The following is a 20114-nucleotide window of genomic DNA, read 5'->3' as shown; positions in this document are numbered from 1 at the left end:
ATGTACACATGGAGAAGAGGACACAGATACTAGCATCAGATTAGTGCTTGAAGAAATTTTGTCCCATGGTACCTGGGTATGCATCCTCAGTACCCGTGACTGCCAGCTTTGGTGAGCCAGACCTCCAGCTCGCACCATGCGGAGCAACTCAATGCCCGGCTTCTACACATCTGCGTGTCATTGACACCAGTTGAGGAGTTTTAAGCACCTTATAGAAGCTTATGGACAGACGTGCCAAATCATTTTCAGCTGCAGTTTGGTCTGGCTCTTAAATCGCCCACTGAATTTCTCATTTCAGAGGAATTAGGCTGAATTCAATCATCCGAGGACCTGATCCATCTACACATATTCCAAGAGGCGCCTTATGTTACAGATAAGCAGAACTGACAGCAAAAAACCTGATTTGCTGACTACTGGCATTTATTTTATTACAGGTTTTGTCCATTAAATCCAGGAAACCTCTGGAAAAATAAAATGCATTCAAGTAGAAGCTCTTTCAATGGCACATTAACAAAACTTTACACACCATCTATAGCACTATATAGTGTCTCAGCCTATTAATTTGTAAATGATTTATGCTCTCGTTCTGCAAGGACTGATGGATGGCCTGGATGTGTGACACATGCATGACAAGTGCCCTCAAAATGAGCAGGAATGTGTGCACTGCTCAGCAATTGCAAAGATGCTCAAAGCAGCAGGACTCTGAAACTGGAAAAAAAAATCCCAGGAGAAGCATCTTCACCCATTCAGCCGAAGCCAAAAAAATGCTGCAACCACCAAGACAGTCACCTATTAGGCTGCAACCAGAAATACCTCCTGCTAAGCCTTGAAATGCACTGTTTATATTTATCTTTGGCTGAAATTCATCTTCCCTCCCTTAGCTCACACTGTATTTCAGTTTACACAGAGATGTTTGTCTCTGCTAAGATCACATCAGCATAAATTTTGAGACAAGTTATTTACACAAAAAGACTTTCTGGTCTTCTCCTGGTTATGTATGTTTAAAAAGAGCAAAAAGTCTTTGGTGGTCAAATTTAAATATTTCCTAAAAGCTGCTCAGAATCTCAGAGCTGCACATCTGTGAAACTCTCCTCTTCGTGAAAATGATTAAAGGTTTAATGTCTGCATTTCTGCCATCTAATGCAGACCATTAGGACCACTTTAAAGAGACTTGGCTATGTTCTTTTTAGTAATGTCTAATTTCTAAAATCGTATTTAGGACCAGATCAACATTTCCATGAGGAGGACTCATTATCTGAAATTTGGAACTTGGTCTTTACCTGATGCAAGTAACATTCCTCTTTGGCTGAAACTTAGCACAGGTTCCCAAAGCCAGGAGGTATCTTTTATTCTTTTTGTTTTTGTCCAAAACTGGGAAGAGATGATATTTTGCTTTTGGTTTTGTTTATTTTTTGTTACTACAAGAAGGACATGTTTTTAATGTGACAACTTTCTCATCTACTTTCCTCATAAACCATAGTAGGGCCCATATTCAACAAGCTATTTACATTCTTAATTTCACCACTTATTTCATTAGAACGAATCTGTGTTTCAATGGCTTTCCCACTTCACTGAAAATTAAGAACCTAAGTAATCTGCTGTATCTGGCCCAAATTATCTGTTCTATTATCCCTTCTCGAATCACAGCCAGAAAGTCTCCCAGCTCTCAGTTTCTCCCTGTTATTCCTGATTACCAAAACCAATTCCAAAACAAACCCTAAGCCTGTAAACGCCATGCAAGTCTCTCCGTGGCCAGATATCTACGTTAACAGTGTTTTACCAACTCCACAAATACATTTGCAGATTCTTCTCCTAGGATTTGCCAGCCTAAGACAGAGTTAATGCAAAACATTATCTCATTACTCAGGGCAAAGGAAAGGGGCTTGCTGGCAAGATCCCAAGTCATTACCTGTTTAGTGTCTGGATTGACAGACATCTCTTATAAAGGCCAAGTTGCTCTTTGCAGGGAGTTTTCTTAAGTACTCTGAGAGCAGATCTCCTTGCTGCCATGTGAAGGGGCTTCGAACCAGAAATATAACACAACAGGGTGTGTAAAGAAAAGATGTGACTGGAGGCATAGAAGCAGAAGAGAAGGAGAGTACAGGTGTCAGCCAAAAGTCACGTCTGTGACATGGAAAATTCTGCCGATAGAAGCAGTAAGGGAAGAATTTGGCTACAATTACTGTCCTCTAGGTCATGATTTGTGCTGCTGTCACAGTCTGTTAAGGCCACAGTGGGCAGCTCCTCTTCCAACACTGTCCTGAACAGACAGCAGCGCGAATTTTTCCTGGGCTCTCTGATTTAAGAGGTAAGATGCTTTGTTCACTACAACGCAATGAATCCTTTACATGGTGCCCTGAAACCACCCTCCATCACCTGGGATCGATAAACAGTATGGATCAGAGGTGCTGCCACTGACTCGCTGTTCAAAGCTCTGGGGAAGACCCAAAGAAAAAAAATTGTCAAGACCAGGCCTAGAATTAGAGCCCCACACTCTAAGGTGCAGGATTCGTGGGATGTCTGCAGGAAGGCTGCCCTGCATCAGGAAAAATCCAGACTTCACAGCGAAGCCAGGTTTGACAGCTCTTCATTGAGATCCTGGGCCATGACTGCTCTGTGCAACAAGCACTCACAGGATAGAACCTCTATTTAAAAAGCCCAGCCACCCATAAGCTTCCTTTTCCAGATGGAAGCTTCCTTTTGTTCCAGAAAAGAAACGACATCCCGTTACACAGTACCATAGCACTAAGGAAGAGCAATCTGCCCAGAATACGTAGCTGGCTGGCCAACACTGCTCTGCATTCCTGCTGGAAATGTCACAAGACAAGAAGGGGAGCATCATAGAAACTCGGAAACTATGCAGTTCCAGACACTGAGGCATTTTCCTTGCACAGAAAGACTAGAATAATTATGAGGCTGTATTTGTCCTTCAGCGTGACTCCCTGTGATTGCCAGGAGACTCCCGCATGCTCACAGAACTGCCAAGCCACAGCACAACAGACTCATGAATCAAACTGTAAAACTCACGAGGCTACCCTAAAACACAAAAAAGATTTTAAAACACAATTCCTCTGTTCTTTTATTTCCTTCCTGTTTTTCAAGTAAGACTCAAAATACTCAAGATGTTGCAGCGTTGGTTGCAATTCTGTGCAGTCTCCCAGTTCCCAGTGTCAGGGCCTACAGAAAAACACCGGTGATCCCAGGTCTAACACGACAGGAGAAGGAAAGCAACAATTTTGCAAGACACCCTTCTGAGACAGGAGCATGAAGTTGGTTCTTGGTCCACTCAAGTCAGCTGGAATCGTACTGTCGACAGTAAGAGAAGCCTCCCTGTCTTGGTGCTCATTTAGAATGCATCTTGATCCCACCAGATAATTTGATCTAGTTGATGTAGCTTGCAAAAAATGGCATTTTCTAAGAACGGTTTAATAAAAGATGTGACTTGATGCCATACTCAGGTCAAGGCACAAACGGTTCACGTTTTCTCCAAGACCAAACACCCAGGGGAGCAAAAGCTCCAGCAGGTGCCACTTCAGCTTTCTCCATGCCTCATCAAAATCAAAAGAGGCAGCCTAAGAAAAAAAATCAATCAAGCTTTACATTGGTATATCCAAGAACATAACATTAACACTGCAGTTGTGTCCCATCTTAAACAGGGGCACTAACTGACCTGCTTTTAAGAATCTCCTTGTGGCAACTTAAGAAGTGTTTTTAGGCTGAGATGCTAGATTTTCTACTGAAGCACATTTCTTTCTGCTATTTCTGCTATGGATCCTGCACTCCCAGGAAAGAAATAGGCAGAGAGCAGGGAACAGTACCTTTTGCATCTGCAGTAACAAGATAGTCCAGAGCTCATCCATCAACATCCAGAAGATACAGCACAACAAAATGCTCAGGAAGATGACAGGACTGTGTAAGGGAAGACACCAGGCACTGTTTTAACTAGCCCAGCAGGAGAGCTCAAAGAGATATGATTCATTTTTGCCCATATCCTTGCTTAAAAGCATTTTCAAGGGCTCATTTCAGAACTATAAACTGCAATCGCAAGCTGTATGTGCACTGATTTGCAACAATTACTGAACTTCTATGAAAGAGGCTGGGCCGGGTGCTTACCACTAAATAGCGTGTGTCAAAACAGCTAGGATGATCTGGGAGGCTGGGGAGCAAGTACCTGTGGTGGAAGGTGTCAGCGAGATTTAGGAGCATAATTACAAAAGCTGGCTGTAGTCTGGGCATGGAATCAGCAATCACCTCCTGCAGATGATGGCTCAGAAAAGCCTGCCAGCCCTGGTCTGAACTGCCCCATAAGACAACCCCGCTGACTGCAGAGATGGGCACAGCTGGTCTGGTGCACATCCTCCCTGCCTTTCTACCACCCCCCAGAGCTGCCATCCAAAAAAATCTGTCAAATAGACAGTTTTCTTTCTTTACCTATGAATAGAGACTTAGTTTGAAATCAAGAATGACAAGTTTGAAACAGCCCCCAAGCTTCTCTGAATGTAACTAACAGCCTTACCTAGTTATTTAAGAGTATGTAATATTCCTCAGTTTGAAAAGATGGGGCCATTTCTGATATATCAGGGTCAAAAGCAACTAGCAACTCGGATGTCCAGGTGGAGAGAATACATAAGACCCTAATTTCAAACAGCTCAGCACAATTCGCCAAGCCAGGAACTTCTCTATGACTTCAAGTAACATAACAGATTTAAGGTTACATAACCTGAATTAAGGTTACCTTGAAGTTTGAAAAAGTCTTTACTTGTCCACATCTGTGGATCCTTTTTGACTCAGTGGATTTTCCAGGAGAATATCCTTCACTCAGTGAAAGAAAGACACAGATTTGGAGACCAGATTTCAAAAAAATGTTCCTGATGTAGTTATAATCAAATGGAAACCAAGAAGAAAGGACACTAAAGGCTTCGGTCTGAGGAGAGAAGTCATGACTCTGCATTTACACCTAATGAAATGAAAATAGGAAAGTGGGGAAATAAATCTTGAGACCAATTGTTTGAAACAATGTCCTCAGCTGAAAATAAATAGATTTTGTGAGGTGCCTTAGGATCAATAAACGTTTGACTCAACAAAAGAATAGTCTCAAGAAATGTCTCAATTAAAAACTAGAATGAGAACAGCACAAGAAAGTGACAATGCAACAAAACAGCTAAAGTCCCCTAACACAACTTTTGGCATAAAATGATCCAGAAGTATCTTTCTCTGAAGTATTCATTGCAGTGTTTTGCTCCGAAATTACATGAACTCAATTTATCACACCTTACTAGGGCAGCAGTTTAGCAACATATTCAATTGTGTGCTGAAATATTCCAGCTCAGTGGAACACTGAAGTACCTGAACACACCGCAGGTTAGCAGGATGTAGACTAATGCAGCTTACATAGACCAAACTTTAGCACGTACACTGGGAACACGCTGAGTAGGACTGCTTGCCTCAAGTCAGGATGTAAAATTGTCATCAACACTAGCCTTCAGTACATAAAGGCCTAGAACTTATGTGAGTTCTGGGATATTATTAGGCACATGTAGCCTTGAAACTTTCTCACCTTCAGTCAGTGTTTCTACGACAACCTAAATGCTAAGTATTTTCAGTCTTCATGTCTAGTCTGGGAAAATGGATTTCAACTGGATTTTAAATACAGTTTGAGGCTCTTATTCAGCCTAACGCTGCACTGAAAGGAAAACTGCAACTTTAAGCTAGATTTTCTTTTCTTCCAGTTGATGTGCCCAGATCAGGATGCCTACCTTTCTTCCCAGTGCCTCCTGTTAAGTTTTAAAAACACAAGTATATAACCAAAACCAACTCTAGTAACTTTGCTGCACTAAAACAAAGCTAATAACACCCAGCTAGTACCAAAGTTATCTTGGTGTTGGCCAGATTACAAAAATGGAATGACCTCTGAAAGCAAAGGGGACTTCAGGAAAATTATCAACAATTTCCTTTTTATATAACTTCCCACAGGTGATAAAAGTGAAAGGATCTGGCCTTTTCAACATCAGTGGGAGTCTTCCTCTTTGCCTTGCTGGATCTTACATTCAAGGATGCAAAAGTAAATAGTCAAACCACGCGATACCAGGGGAAAGAAAAAAAGGAATTTTGTTATTGGCTTCAGTGGATGTGAGACCAAACTACAGGTGAACACAACAGGGGATGCAGACTGAGGGGTAAGAATAACGCAGTCCTAATTCCAGAACGTGATGCCCAGCTGTACGTGCCTAACTCCACATCTGCTCACCTGAACTAAACAAGGCTGGTTTTCAGAAGTTAGAGCAGCTGCAGATTTCACTGACTCCAGCAGCTATTGCAGGAGTCAGCACTTCTGAAAGCCAACAGATTTTATACAACTACCTACCATACAGATGAGGACATGTCAGCTCCAAGGCGCCCAACCCTTAACATCCTGTATTACTTTACTCCTGAAAAGCTCAGAGACTGGGGTTATAAGGCAATATATACATTCAACAAATAGTGTTGGAAGTGTACTATTTACTTTGTTGTGAAGGCTTGCCACTTCATTTCCAGCTGAAAGGGATTTGCGATATTGCCTCAAGTCTGTGCTCTTGGAGACACAGAAACAGGAACCATACTGGCTTTCATTAAAAATATATAGGCTTCTAGCTCATGACAAAAACTTGACAATTGAAGTCATAAAAAAATGGACAACAAACTAAGAGTGCTGATTGTTACAACAGCTCAGGTGCTGAGGAAGCCTAGAGAATGCTTTTTCACTCAACCAGCAATTCAGTATTTCCTATTGTGCTAGGACTTGCAGAAGAACTGAAATGCTACAGTTTGAAATCTGAATCGAGGGAAGAAAACTCCTTGCATGCTGAAGCATCATTTACCTGCCTGCTCATCATCTGATTTGGGTTCCATTTTGAAAACATGGTGTTAAAACAGATGAGATGGGAACAAATCTAGTTCCATACAAAATTCAATGGCTTCAGCTCCTGGAAATTCAGAGATTTACGTTAATGCTTACATTTCTGCATACCTCCAGGGGAAGGAAACATGCCGACAAGATTATAATGACACAGAGAAATCAATGTGAAAAGCTATAAGCTGTCCTCACAGCACCAATGTGATCCGTAAGGCTGCCTGCACTAAGTTCAGCCCTCCATCATAACCAAAATATAGATATCTTATCAGACAGCACTGGGAAAACACAGGAGAGAAATAAATCATACCTATATGAGCTGACTTGAAAGCATAAGTCAGGAAACAGCAGCACCTGATTTTTCTTTAAGTGTGATTAAGATTTAGAGCAGAGTGACTTCTACAAACATTTCCAGTACTACATATCTCTATTAAAAGATTCTTTGTCTTGTCAGACAGATGAAAACAATGGGGTGTAATTCTTGTTTACAGCAGCAATTACTTTCAACTGACCTCACAGTGTAAAGAAACAAACGTAATTTTCCAGATTTTAAGATCCTTTGCTGTGCTGCAGCAACAAAAAACAGCCTAAGTGTAAATGAGATGCTTTTTTTCCCCTCTTTTTAAAGAGGGTTGAAATGACTTTAGAATTAAATGTTACAAATAGGGGAAAAAACATAGCTAGTATCTTGATATTCTTTACAAGAGAATTAATCTACAAGCTGTTTCAAATAAACATACCCATTAAAACCTCCATAGATCTAATTGCAAAAGAAACAAGGGAGATGCCACAGTCACGTCTTTCAGGACCTATCTTAAATTTCAACGATCACAAGAGGGCTTCTGGGACAAACAGGAAAAATGAACAGTAACAAAGTCAGGACTAGATGCCATTCACTTAAGAATTTTAAGGGAACTCAGTTGAGATAGCTAGATTACTAGAAAATTAAAAATATGAAGCTTTTAGAAGAGATTTTGCGAGGACTGGAGGAACTACAAGTCTGCATGACTAACATTTGTACCTGGCAACTTTGTGAAGATTACAAAAGGACAGACACCCAGGTAAATGCAACCTTGTTGTAGAGTCAACACAGCTGCTGTAAGGGCCAGTCAGGCCTTCCAAACCTCCTGGATTTCCCCAAATAAGCAAGCAGCTGTGTAGACAGAAGTGATCCATCTAATATGATCTAGATTTCAAAAAGTGTTGTGACAAAGTCCTTCACCTAACACTCTTGAAAGCTAAATCCCTCAAGTGCTTAAACAAAAAACTAATTTTTTCAAAAGATAGAAATTGCTTCACAGGATAGGACTAAGTTGTTAGCAGTGGAAGAAGGTAATCAGTAAAGTTCATTAGGAGCCTATGCTGGGAGCAGCATTGTTTGATATGCTACAAAATGACTCCAAAAAGAGGTCAAGCAACTATGCAAAAAAAAAAATAAGGTAACAACATAAAGATAGTCAAGAGAGTCAATAGAAGCACTGCCCAAAGAACTGGTGAAGTACCCTTGCTGAAGTACTCCCAGTTGCTATACAGTTGTAACTGTTTACGAAAAATTATGCTTTGATAGCAACAGCTCAGAGCCCGACAGTCAAAAGACAAACAATATGAATTACTACAAAAAAGTACAGAAGACAACATTACACCACTGCAGTAAATCCACAGCTAATTCACACATCAAATGCTACATGAAGTTCTGGTCCTCTAACCTTAGACAAGATGAATCAGAGCTGGAATATGCTCATGGAAAGACAGCAGTGATCAAAGGTACCGCTCTGTCTAAGGATGGCTCAACAGCCTGATACTCATTAGACTGCAGGCAAAGCAGAGGTCCACAAGAGGATGCCTAGTATTAGTGTGGATAATAATTGCTGTCTTTCCCAAGGCGGGACCTTGAGGCTATCAGGAGAAGCTAACAGCATCCCAGTTCTTCACAAAGTAGTATCATCCTCTGAAAGGACATTGGGTGCAAGAAGCTCACACAGACTTAGGAGGAGACCAAACCAGGAAACTGACTTTTGTTATACAGAGTGCTGGTCTGCAAACTGCTCCCCAGCTTTCCCTACTCAACCAGGGCCTTCAGTTTGTCTTGAAGCTGGGCCGGTGAAGCTGTCCAAGCACTACTGCAACACGGAGACCACACTAATAACATCTCCTGCAGCAAAGCAAAAGGAATCCTATACTAAAGCTTCCGCACAGCCTAGAATTGTTTTATCTTCAATTCAGATCTCTTCTTCACATCTATGAGTACAAAGCCAGATGCACACTGACATGGAAGCTGAAATGTTTCCATATGCTGCACTAGGGATCCAGCTGATGTTCGTTCTGCTGTCACTACCTGTAAAATGAGCAAACAGCACAACGGGAACAGCAGCTGCTGCAGAATTGTTGCTCATCTCTTGATTCATCCCGTTTTGACTACAAGGCAAACACAGCTTTGTCCAGCATATTTGAAGCCACAGTAGAAGCTTGCTATAAATGCTGTTCACATTTCTCCAGCTTCATTGCAGGCTCCTTGCTGGTCTGGAAGCAGAAAGCTCATTAAACACGACTTGTAGGTCTAGCAGTTAACTATCAGGACAATGGGAAAAGTCTGCATTAGCTCAGTCCAGAAGGTGGCTGCACTTAATTGCTTCTTTCATCAAAGATCTGTTCCTTTGTGAAGAATGGTAGAGAATTGCTGATCATTATTACCAATTTGCTGAGACACTTAAAACATCAATCTCCTTATACAGAAAGCATTTGCTGAAATTATCACCATTTACACTGTCTGATGAGCTTTTGCTCCTCTTTGCAATTTGGAAGTAGGCCACCCCATTAACAGATTCCTTGACAGGTTTAAGCAGGAAGGCATTAGTCTGTCCCCGCTAGTACTAACAGTATTGCGGCATAAGTACCAGCGAGCCCGCTGAGAGGCAATCACAGATGTGTCTATAAGCTTCCCGTGCACCAGGGCTTGTGCACAATTAAATTCAGCCACAGAAATTAAAATCAGAACTAGATTGTTTGCTTAATGAATGGCTGAGGTGTTACAAAATAGTTTTAACAACCTGAGGGTAGAAACACAAGAAAAGTGGGTATTTGACCCCAAAATGAGATGGCTCTCTGGTCCCTGCTGATTAGGCTGGAGCTAATGGCCTGAAGATGATGCACTCAGGTCCCGATTTGTGACCTCATTCCAGGTACCCCTGCTTGGAATTACCTTTGAGAGATGCCCGGAGACCAGCAACAGCCCCACACCCCTCACAGCTCATTAAAGTGCCTGAAGTTTAGGGGGAGGACTCTGAGCCTTCATGCCTTTATCCAACCTACCCCAAATTCCCCCCTTCGAGCCTAGCAGCTGGCTGATAGAGACAAACCAGCCACACTCCCAGCTCCTTTTCACAACTGTGTCCTCAAGAGTGAGCATTTCAGCAAGGGAAGAAGAGGCACAGAGTACTAGCACCAAACAAAGGCAAGATTCTTAACTATGGGCAGGTCAAGAGATGTTTCTATCATTTATCACCGCACTGAAATGCCTCACAGTCCTAAAAGCATCCTTAACTGTTTCCCATGTTGCACTCAGTGAGGTTAGGGCCATAGGCAGGAACTTTATGATGCAAGAACAAGAAGCAAAAGGCACAAGAGATAATGGTCCAGGTGGGTATTCTCCCAAATCCTGACAAAGCATTCTTCAGCACCCTGGGCCCATTACCATATCGTTCATGTGGCAAGTAGCTCATTTCAGAGCAGTTTAATTCCACCCAAGACTTACATGTAACATTGGAAATCATTCAGGTAGCTACTACCATCTTCCTCCCACAGACCCTCAGCATGTGAGGCAAAATTCAAAGCCTATTTTGTTATTTTCTGGCCAAACGTATGCTTTCAAAAAACCACGTAAAGGATTGGCACAAGAATTTTTAGATACAAGAACATTTGGGTCTCTTTTCCCCCACTGAAAATGAACTCTAGAGGACTTCGAAAGATGTAGTATGCACAAGTTGCCCAGGAGCAGCTACAGAAGCCAAGCGTTTCCAGAGCCAGAGGGGTATTTTGGAAGGAGAGGAAGGTGGGTGCAGCTTTGGCATGGGGTGCTACTCACCTGCACAGCAACTATGCAGCCTGGCAGGCTGTCAGGCTCACATGTCTTTAATGAAAGAATTGAAGGAGGCTTGAGTATGAAATAAAACAATAAATGATAACGCAATACATTTGCTCAGCTTTGGCTAGCTCAAATATTAGCTACTCAAAAATCAAAGGAGAAGTACAGTAACCAGACCCACCTATGGGCAGACTCGTGGAGTAGGTTTACCATCACTGTAGTACCAAACAACACAAGGTGAAGTTAAGCAACTGCACATTACAGAGTACCTTTTAAAGTGAGCTTCCAGGACAAGACGGGGAAAGCTGTGACTTCACCTGCAGCTCAGATGTTAAACCTGAAGACAAATGACTTCAAGTAATAAGCATGTAACTTTCACCCAGTTTTAAAATAAAGCTACTTTACAACACACACAAAAGACAACTGTCTTGCAGAAGCAGGCGCACAGTTAGTTATGGGCCATACGAAGTTTCTCATCAGCCTGTTCGTTTTCAGCCCCTTTCCTCTTGCTTCTCAACTCTATCCACACAAGCCAGTAAGAGCTCTCCAATTGTTCACACGCCCCAGCTCCTATCTCCAATTACTCTGCAATTCAAAGCACCCTAATGGCTACATAACACAACCCTCCTGGCTACAGTCCCTGCAAAGGTATATCCTAGTCTAGTCTGCATTAGGGAAATGATCTCCACTACACACTTTTATGCCAGCTTCTGCTCAGGACACACCTTTCTCTGCCAGGCTGGAACAAAACTCACTGGACCAGCACTTCACAAGGAACATGGAGAAAAAAAGGAAATGCATCATTTCAAAAGACATAGAAACAAATATGTAAGTTAAGCAAGGAAACAAGCCTGGATGGGGTGAGACAATCCAGAGCCTTGAGAAGTAAAAACAACTCGTCACACTTCAGCCCCAGCTGCAGGCTTCTGCTCCGGGATTCTCCCTAGGACCACTGCCACCTTGGGCCATCACCATGGCAAGTCACAGAGGTGCAAAGAAAAGCCAACTGCCTGGCACGGCTGGGTCCAGGGATGCTGTGCTGACTAAAGTGAAGCCAATAAGCCTCTGTTATTAGCTATTCTGAATAGCTACCCTAAAAAATGCCTTCTGTAGACCTTCTGTTCTGCTCAAAGGCGGAGGGACCTAAATTTGGATCTGTCTGCTAAGCCTGGCACATCTCTGCAATTAAGCTCACCAGCAGCAACAACAAAAAGCCAAGTGTGGGAGCCAGCAGAAAAACAAAAGTGCGGGCTGTGCAGTTCCAAGGTGGAAGAGAGGTTTGCCTCCTTGCTGGCAAGAAAAACACACTGTTGTTCCAAAAAAAAGAGCAAAAAATCCTAAAACAAGACAGCAAACAAAACAAACCTGACCCCACAAGCTTTAGGCACCCTCCTATTAAGGCTGATTATGCACAAGCTGAAGTTCTCCAAGGACACCACCAGGCTTGGATGGACAAATCCCACCAGTACAGGCAGGCTTGCTGAGAAGGCATTTAAGGTGAGGAAGACACCGTTTAAGGCCTCCAGTCCCACAGGAGGGGAAATTCCCAGATTTGGTGCTTGCTAGGACACATTCTCCTTTCACTGTGGTACTCCAGAAGCGTCTCCAACTCACCACTTTTCCTGCCCACTGCACACAGCAGGCTTGGGCCCCTCCAGCTTTTCCATAACCCCCTTGAAGTGGCTGGGGAAAGGGGTAGAACAAAATATTAACCTCTTCCCAACCGCTGGGGATGCTCATAGCACAGTCCAGCACACAGCCTGCCACGTTCACATCTGCTCCTATTTAACGTGCTCCCTCTCAGCAGGGCTGCACCCCAACCAGCCAGCTCCCAGCCTGGGATGATGCTACCGGCCAGCTCAGCGCTTGCTGAATAGTCAGATTCATCCAAAAACTATAACAACTTCATGCCTTTGAAGTCAGTGATGTAGCCTCTTGCAAGCCACTAGGAGACGCTCCGGCCAGGTCCAAATTCAGAGGATACATTTTACCAAAGTGTATCATGCAAACTCATCTGGGATTTCCTAATTTCTGGCTGAAGAAGCCTCTTGTACCCACTGATGGGTGAAGATGGCTGTGGTCCTGCAAACAGTAGCAAAGCCCATTCTGAACTGAACTTATTTTCCTAAGGCAACCAGAAAAACAGTTTGATGAATGCCCTTTACTGGGGAAATCACCATTTTCTAGCCAATGTCATTTTTTGTTTTGCAGGCACAAGCCTCTGTCATTTCAAGCCAAGACAGCTGGAGTGCCCTGACCATTGTTCATTAAATTACATGTGACTGTTTTCCTGTTACCTTTTTCCAACCCTTCTTGTCTTTTTAAGGTAAAACTGTACATTCCTGAGACAGTGAATACTTGTGGTTTTAAATAAACTAGGTCTGTGTAATATCTAGCACAATGGGGCTTTGATCCCAGATCAGAAGCACTAGGTATTACCATACAAATAAATAATAATACTCAACCCGGATAATAACAGAAGCCTAGATAAGCAAGTCCCAGCAAATAGCTGCAGTGGGCAATTGCTTGGCAGAAAAGCAAGCACAAAAATGAGAAATAAAACCAGAAGGATTAGAGTGAAATTGCAAACTTCCTCTTGAATATTCTATTAGAGCTGACAAAAGATTCAAAACTCTGAACAGAGTCCCTTTGCAAGTCAGATTTCCTAATATCATTTTCTAATAGCTGGTTAAGCCCTCCGACCCAATAAGCCACGACAGAATGCTATCGGATCTCCGCTCACACAGATTCAGACTGTTCTCTAGGGTACGTGGGCTGCCTCGGTGGATAAACCAGAGCATAAGTTACAGAAAGTGACTGAGCACCATGTTCCCTGTCACTTGACTTTTCAGTTGTATTTGTATAAAACCACACAGGACAGCAAAATATTTTTGGAAGTAGGAGGCATTTGACCGCTGCAGGAGAAGTGAGGTTGAAGGCCACAAACGCGCCACCCAGCAAACCTTGCTGTGCAGCAGCAGTTTTGAAATGGGGGCCAGGCTTCCCTCAAGCAGAGGGGAAAATGCTGATTTCTGACAAAGTGTTTCCAAATTCAAGCACTTGCCCCCACACTTAGGCATGAACAGAGTCATTCCTGCATCACTTCCAAGCAGTACAGGCAATTTATAAAATGCTTTAATTACTTCTGAGATATTTGCATAAAATTGGGTGATGCCCAAGCCCCGCTGACTCTGGCAGGGCCTCTGGTTTCAATTCAGTGAGGAGACCTGGGTGGTACAGTCAGGCCTTGGAGCTATGGGCTCCTCCTTAGTCAACATGAAGACAGATAGGGTGAGCTGCCACTTCAGATACTTCAGGCTGAATCATTTTGTAGGTTTAACTGCGCTTGCTAGGCCCAAACCATCTGATCTTGTCTCCTTCTCCTGTAGCAAGAGTTCTGCTACTGATTTTTAGGGGAGCACTCTCCAGGTCTCATTTCACCAAATTTACATTAAAAAGCTAGAGCTACAGGAGAATAACTGAAGCCACAGACTTCAGCAAAACCCTCCAGACATAATCCTGAAGCCCATGAGCAGAAAGGGTCCTTTCCGTGTTCGTTAATGATGGCATCAGCAGAAGTATCAAGCAAAAACTACTCCTTCACTAAAATGCTTCACCTAAAGAGGCTGACCTTAAGCCAAACAACCTCACTCACCTGCCTCCTCACTCTTCCTGAGCAGTTACCAGCTAAGTACCGTACATGAAGTGCTTGCTAACCTGGCAATGCTGTTTCACGGACTCCAGTTCCACCTGTGTTTCAGGCTCTCAGGGTGCAGACACTCTGCCTTTTGCAGTAGCCTAGAAGACATTTAGCACAGCGAACCAGGCCCCACACGGCAAAGCACTGTGGCACCCCTACTCTGCAGTGGCAATTTCAGGCTATTCAACACGGAGAAAACCCTGGCAGAAAAAAATAACCTGGTGAGAACAGCATGTAGAAGTACACAAGGAGAACGAGGGGGGATTTTTATTTTTTAATTCTCCCCAAACAAACAGATGACAGGGAAATTACAACAGTTATGCTGCCACTTTGATTAATTAACTGAGCAGTCGCTGTGCTCAGCCTCTGTGCAGTGCAAGGGAGCCCAGGCTTTGCTCCTCTTCTGCAGCCAGGCTCTAATGAGGAATGCTTTCCAGTTCCTCCCATCACCCCTCCAAAGCCTTCATTTTCTCTCCTTGCACTTGAACATCAAGGGTACACCTTCGTGTGACACTGATCTGCATGCAGCGCGATGTCTATCATTAGGGCCTTTACTCACAGCTGCTACCAAAGGAAAATCAAACATGGTTCCTCCCAATTAATTCTGCTGCTGAATTGGCTGGAGGAGTCAATAACGAGCACAACAACTCTTCCCCAGCACTACATAATAGATCAAGACAAACGCCAGGGCTCAACTATGTGATTTATTCACATCAGCAAACACTTGTTCACATAAAAGGGCTCCTGATTTCAGTAAAATCACTTCTGCAAATACGTGCACTTCAGTGTGAGTGAACATTGCAACAGGAAGGCTAAAAAACAAGAGATGAGGGCACAAAATTTAAATCACTAAGCCCATACTTGCAGTACCTCGCATTTCACCTCAGAGTTTTTTCTCCTTTCTTGCCTCATGATGTAGCTTTTAGCCTTACTCTTAAAAAGAAATTGCCAACGCCAGCTCTGAGGAAGATACAGTGACCTGACTGCTACCTTTAGAAACGCAAAGAAATTCAGATTTAATTCTGCCAGCCACTGCTCTACTGAGAAAAGGAAATATCAAACCTGATCAGACTTCTTACAGAGCTGCACAATAAGACATGGTAGGCTGTGAGCTAGCAGGCTAAGCTTCAATAAAGTGAAGAGTTGCAAAAAAAAAATCACAAGTATTTTGGTCTGAAACCATATGGACAGCTTGGAATTAATATGCTGGCTGGCACCTATCAACTACGATCAAAGGTGTATTTTAAAACTCACCATAGCAACACCAGGATCCAACCACTCACTGCCTATTTCTGAGATGAACAGAGGGGGGAAAGAAATAGAGAAGCTATATCACTATTAAGTGCATTTTAACATTTCTGCTCCTCAAAGCATGCCTCAGTTAACAGAGCTGGTGCAGATATGACAGAGGGGTGTGAGGAAGAGCGCTGTTCACCCAGAAGTTTGCCAGCTGTATCTGTATTTTGGATCTACCTTGAGTTAGCTTAGCCCCAAAGCTGCAGAGATGCTCTGATGCCGGTGCCCGGATGGGTCGCAGCGCAGCCTCTGCTCAGCACCACTTGTCTCACCCTGGGGAGGCTTAATGCTGGTGCTGTCAAAAACACAAAAGGGGAGAGGAGCCTTTGTTCCGCAGCAGTTACAGTGTGGAGATAACATGTATGGAGAGGTCCAGAAAAAAAAACAGAACTGCAGACACATAACAAAGGAGCTTCCTTTTATAATGCAGATCGAGGAAAAGGAGATTTGCTTTCCATCAAGTCCGAGAGATAGCAAACAAAGGATGGTGAACTCAAAGCTAAGAGAGCCCCATCCCACATACAGCTAGGAGTTGTTTATAAGTATGCTGACAAAAGTCAGACATATTTTCCAGATTTTAATTCTCAAGAGTAAGCCAGGATCTCCAGGAGTCCTGCTGCCAATTCAGGCACCCAAATACATGGAAGTATTTATTACTGAGCAAGTCTGCCTGGAACACAGACTGTGCTCATATCCAGAAGTGGGCACTAAAGGTGGGAAAAACCAACACCACCTCCAGCCTTCAGCTACAAAGATATCACTTCCTAGGGCCCATTTTTACTTGGCATAATCAAGTTTGGGGTCTGTGTTTAAACTGGTTTCTGACAGCGTTTGACTGAGCAGCAACAGCCAGACAGTAGAAGATGAAGATTGTTTCTTAATTCAGTTTGTGCCTCACAGAGGACAGGGCATGCAGCCAGATGGAGCAGAGCCTGCAGTACATTTTCCTGGGAGTTGTGCAAGGATGAGTCGACAAGCAACAACTTAGACTACACCAGCCTGGTCCAGCCCAGCAGGAGCAACTTTCTACTTGCCAATTGCCAAAATAATAAACTATTTCAAACAAAACCCTGCAGATTAAAGGAAAAAAAGGATTGCAGCGTTTCCTCACAGCAACCAATTACTTGCAATACTGTTTGCATGGCACACAGAGTGCTGAAGAGGGGGCTCCAGCACCACCCCTCAGGAGCTTTCTTAATTTTAATGCTCTTGCAGCTTCTGCTGCAGGATGTTGTGAGGTTATCAGTCAGTGCTCCTGGTTGTCCTAGTGACATTTGCACCAGGTTTGCCCAACATTAGGAAAACATGGAAAGCTCAAGCTGTTAGTAAAACATAACCTTTTCAGCTGAAGGCTGAGAGCTGCTTCTGATCCACACGACATTTTACACCAGTAAGAACTTTATGAGCAGAGGATTTGGGAACTGAGGTCAGCTGGAATGGTCCCACTAACACCTCTACAACCCTTATCCCACAGGTCTGGTGATATATGGGGTGCTCGTGGAGGTCTGAAGGCCTGACAGTGCATCTTCTTGGCAGACAGGGCAGTAACCTCCCAGGGGATGGAGAGAAGCTCCTGCAGAGGGTGTTCTTGCAAAAGAAAGCTCTGGAAGTAGATGAGATGCTGCTGAGCTCCTGCCCTCTTTCAGAGGCCGTTAAAGGTTTTAGGAGTGTTGCACAGAGCTGACGCAAGTTCTGGCATGGTTAGATGTTTAAAGCTTCCTGGCTTAGAAAGGTATGAGCAAATGGTTCACATGGCAAACAACTCCCCATCCAAGGCCAAGCCGAAAACACGCTGTAATGTTAAGGCACGAGTACTGACAGGGACGCACGGCAACTGCACAGCAGCTGCCCGGCCTCTTCCACCCACACCCAAGTCTAACACTGGTTACCATTTTCCCTTTTGGGCTGGTAGGGAATTTTTGCCCTCCTACAGAAAGGAACACGGGCGCAGATTTCTGGCCTTCAAGCTGAATGATGCAGGACTTTTCAAGTGCCCCACTGCTGGAGGAGGGACATCAGGACTGGGCTCCAAAATGGGAATTCTTAGGGGCATGGACTGCAACAAACTGGGCTTTTACACAGCCTAGGAAGATGAGGGTTTAATTGCACTGGCATGGCCTCTGACACTGTGTTAAGATGCATAAGAAATAATCAGAATAGCTCAATCTGAGTTCAATTTGACCATGCTAATGTGACTCACAGCGACTTCAAGCTTTACACACAACACAGCCAATCTTCTACAGACTATATTAGCATAGTGGTAGAGGTGCAGGAGAAAAATCCTCTTTTCTTCCCCTAAAGTTATCCTCAGACATGAAGCTTTTACTGAATATCTTCCCAGAAATACTCTTCCCTTTACGTGTCTCATCCTGGAAACAAGAGCTACTGGGTTTCCTTTGACTTACTGGAAAGGGATGCTGGCATTTGAAATGGGGGCTCACATGATATTTCTGAGAAGAAAATTGCCAACATTGCCAGCTTGCTCAGAAAAAGCCACTCCTATGCACCCTTCAGTGCTGGACAGCCAGCCTCTAACAACCACACAGCCACTTCTCTCTGCCACTCCCTTGGAGAGCTGCACAGCGCTCACGCCCTGCCTCCTGGTAAAGGGGAAACCAGCATTTACGTTCATACAAAACAAAAAACAAAAACCAGGAGTGGAGGTGGTTAGGTACACACACTTCCTTCCACAGAAGGAACTTGTGCACATTGAGCTAACTCAGGGGAGTTGAAGACAGGTGAGACGGAACAAGAACTAGAAAAACAAACTTTTATCTACCCACCCTTTCTTACCTAAGATGAATCAACACAGGAAAGATTCCAAGTCTAAAAGGAAAAAGCTTATTTAGAGATTAAGTTTATAAATGAAAGTCTGCTCTTTGTGTACTTTGCTGCCAAGACAATTTTCAGTATTCTACATTTCCCCTGCGATCTTTGTGGGTAATAACTACACTGAAAAAGCACTGGAGCACTGTCTGCCATAAGTTCAGCTGTTAGCTACAAGAGAACACAAATATTGAACTCCGGTTTGGGGAAGGTAAAAAGCCCTCTAGTTTGTCCTGGAGCACAGAAGACCCACAAGAACAAAACTAAGCTCTGACGTTTGCAGGTCAGCAATGACCTCTGTGATCACATAACAAGTGTCCCACTCTGCTGGGGCCAAACTTGGAAGCAAAGTGACAGCCCACAGCACTTCAGCCCTAGAAATCTTACACCCCACTTGTGAAAGGTCCTCAGACAGCCTGTCTCCTCCAGGCTCCCACACAGCACGCAGGCCAAAGACTTTAACACCAGGCTGATTTCTCCAAGGCTGCTGATGGGCTGATCTCTTTCGTAAACACAAAGATCCACACTTGTGAACTGTAATTACTGAGATTGCAGATGAATCCAGATTGGGGAATCAAGTTCCAGGACAGGTTTCACTCTGGACTATCTCTTCTGATTTTCATAAGCAGTTGGACCTTAATTTAGTTTCAGCTGAAGGCAATACAGTTAGCATACTCAGGGGCTACTCCACGGCATGAAAATAAAGCACAGGCAGCAGAGATCACTCAAGAAGCGGAGACTACCTGCAAAGCACAGTCTTTATCTGAACCACAACGCTTCTGGAGACACCCTGAATCCCCTCCCACTGCAGACGCACAGCCCGCAACCTCAAAATCAGATGACACCTAAGGTATGTGCTACACTCACGTACGTGCTATCATTCCAGTTGGGCAAGCACGCGTGTAAAAGCAGGGAGTTGGTTTTTCTTTTCCTTTCTGAGACCATTTCCATAATGCACACATCAGTCACACCTTGCAGCCCATCAAATTGACATTCAGAAAGTCACCAGAACCGGGACCTTGAGGCAGGGGAAGTCAGAGCTCCCTGCTGCTGACACCGCACACAATTTCTGCACAGGATCTATACACATTGGATCATGCAGGTAAGATCAGGGGAGAGCACCCACTCTCCCAATCCAGTCACTGAAAACGCAAACACGACAGCCAGAGCTGCAACAAAAGCCGCTATAAAGGGGTATGTAGGTTTGGGGCTTCAGATGCAACTGCTCTGCAGGGGCTCTCCCACTCCCTGCACACACAGCACTGCAGCAGGCAGAGAGGGGAGAGCATCCTAACCCCGTACCGGGAGGTCCGTAAGCTGCC

The 20114-nt window shown here is 43.8% G+C and overlaps 1 protein-coding gene across 5 annotated transcripts in view; it reads right to left on the bottom strand.

The window, feature by feature from the left end:
* Positions 1 to 20114, bottom strand: part of OSBPL5 (oxysterol binding protein like 5) — a 170491-nt gene that overhangs the window by 93995 nt on the left and 56382 nt on the right. Inside the window, exon 1 of one of the 5 annotated variants that reach the window (XM_066998917.1) lies at positions 16144 to 16166. The exons of the other annotated variants lie outside the window; for them this stretch is intronic. The gene's annotated coding sequence lies outside the window, so the exon portion shown is untranslated. Of the gene's footprint in view, positions 1 to 16143; positions 16167 to 20114 lie in introns of those variants that run through there. 5 annotated transcript variants of the gene reach the window in all.

The sequence above is a fragment of the Anser cygnoides genome, chromosome 5 (genome assembly GCF_040182565.1).
Source record: "Anser cygnoides isolate HZ-2024a breed goose chromosome 5, Taihu_goose_T2T_genome, whole genome shotgun sequence".
Classification (NCBI taxonomy): Eukaryota; Metazoa; Chordata; class Aves; order Anseriformes; family Anatidae; genus Anser; species Anser cygnoides.
This window is presented reverse-complemented; position numbering and strand designations above follow the sequence as displayed.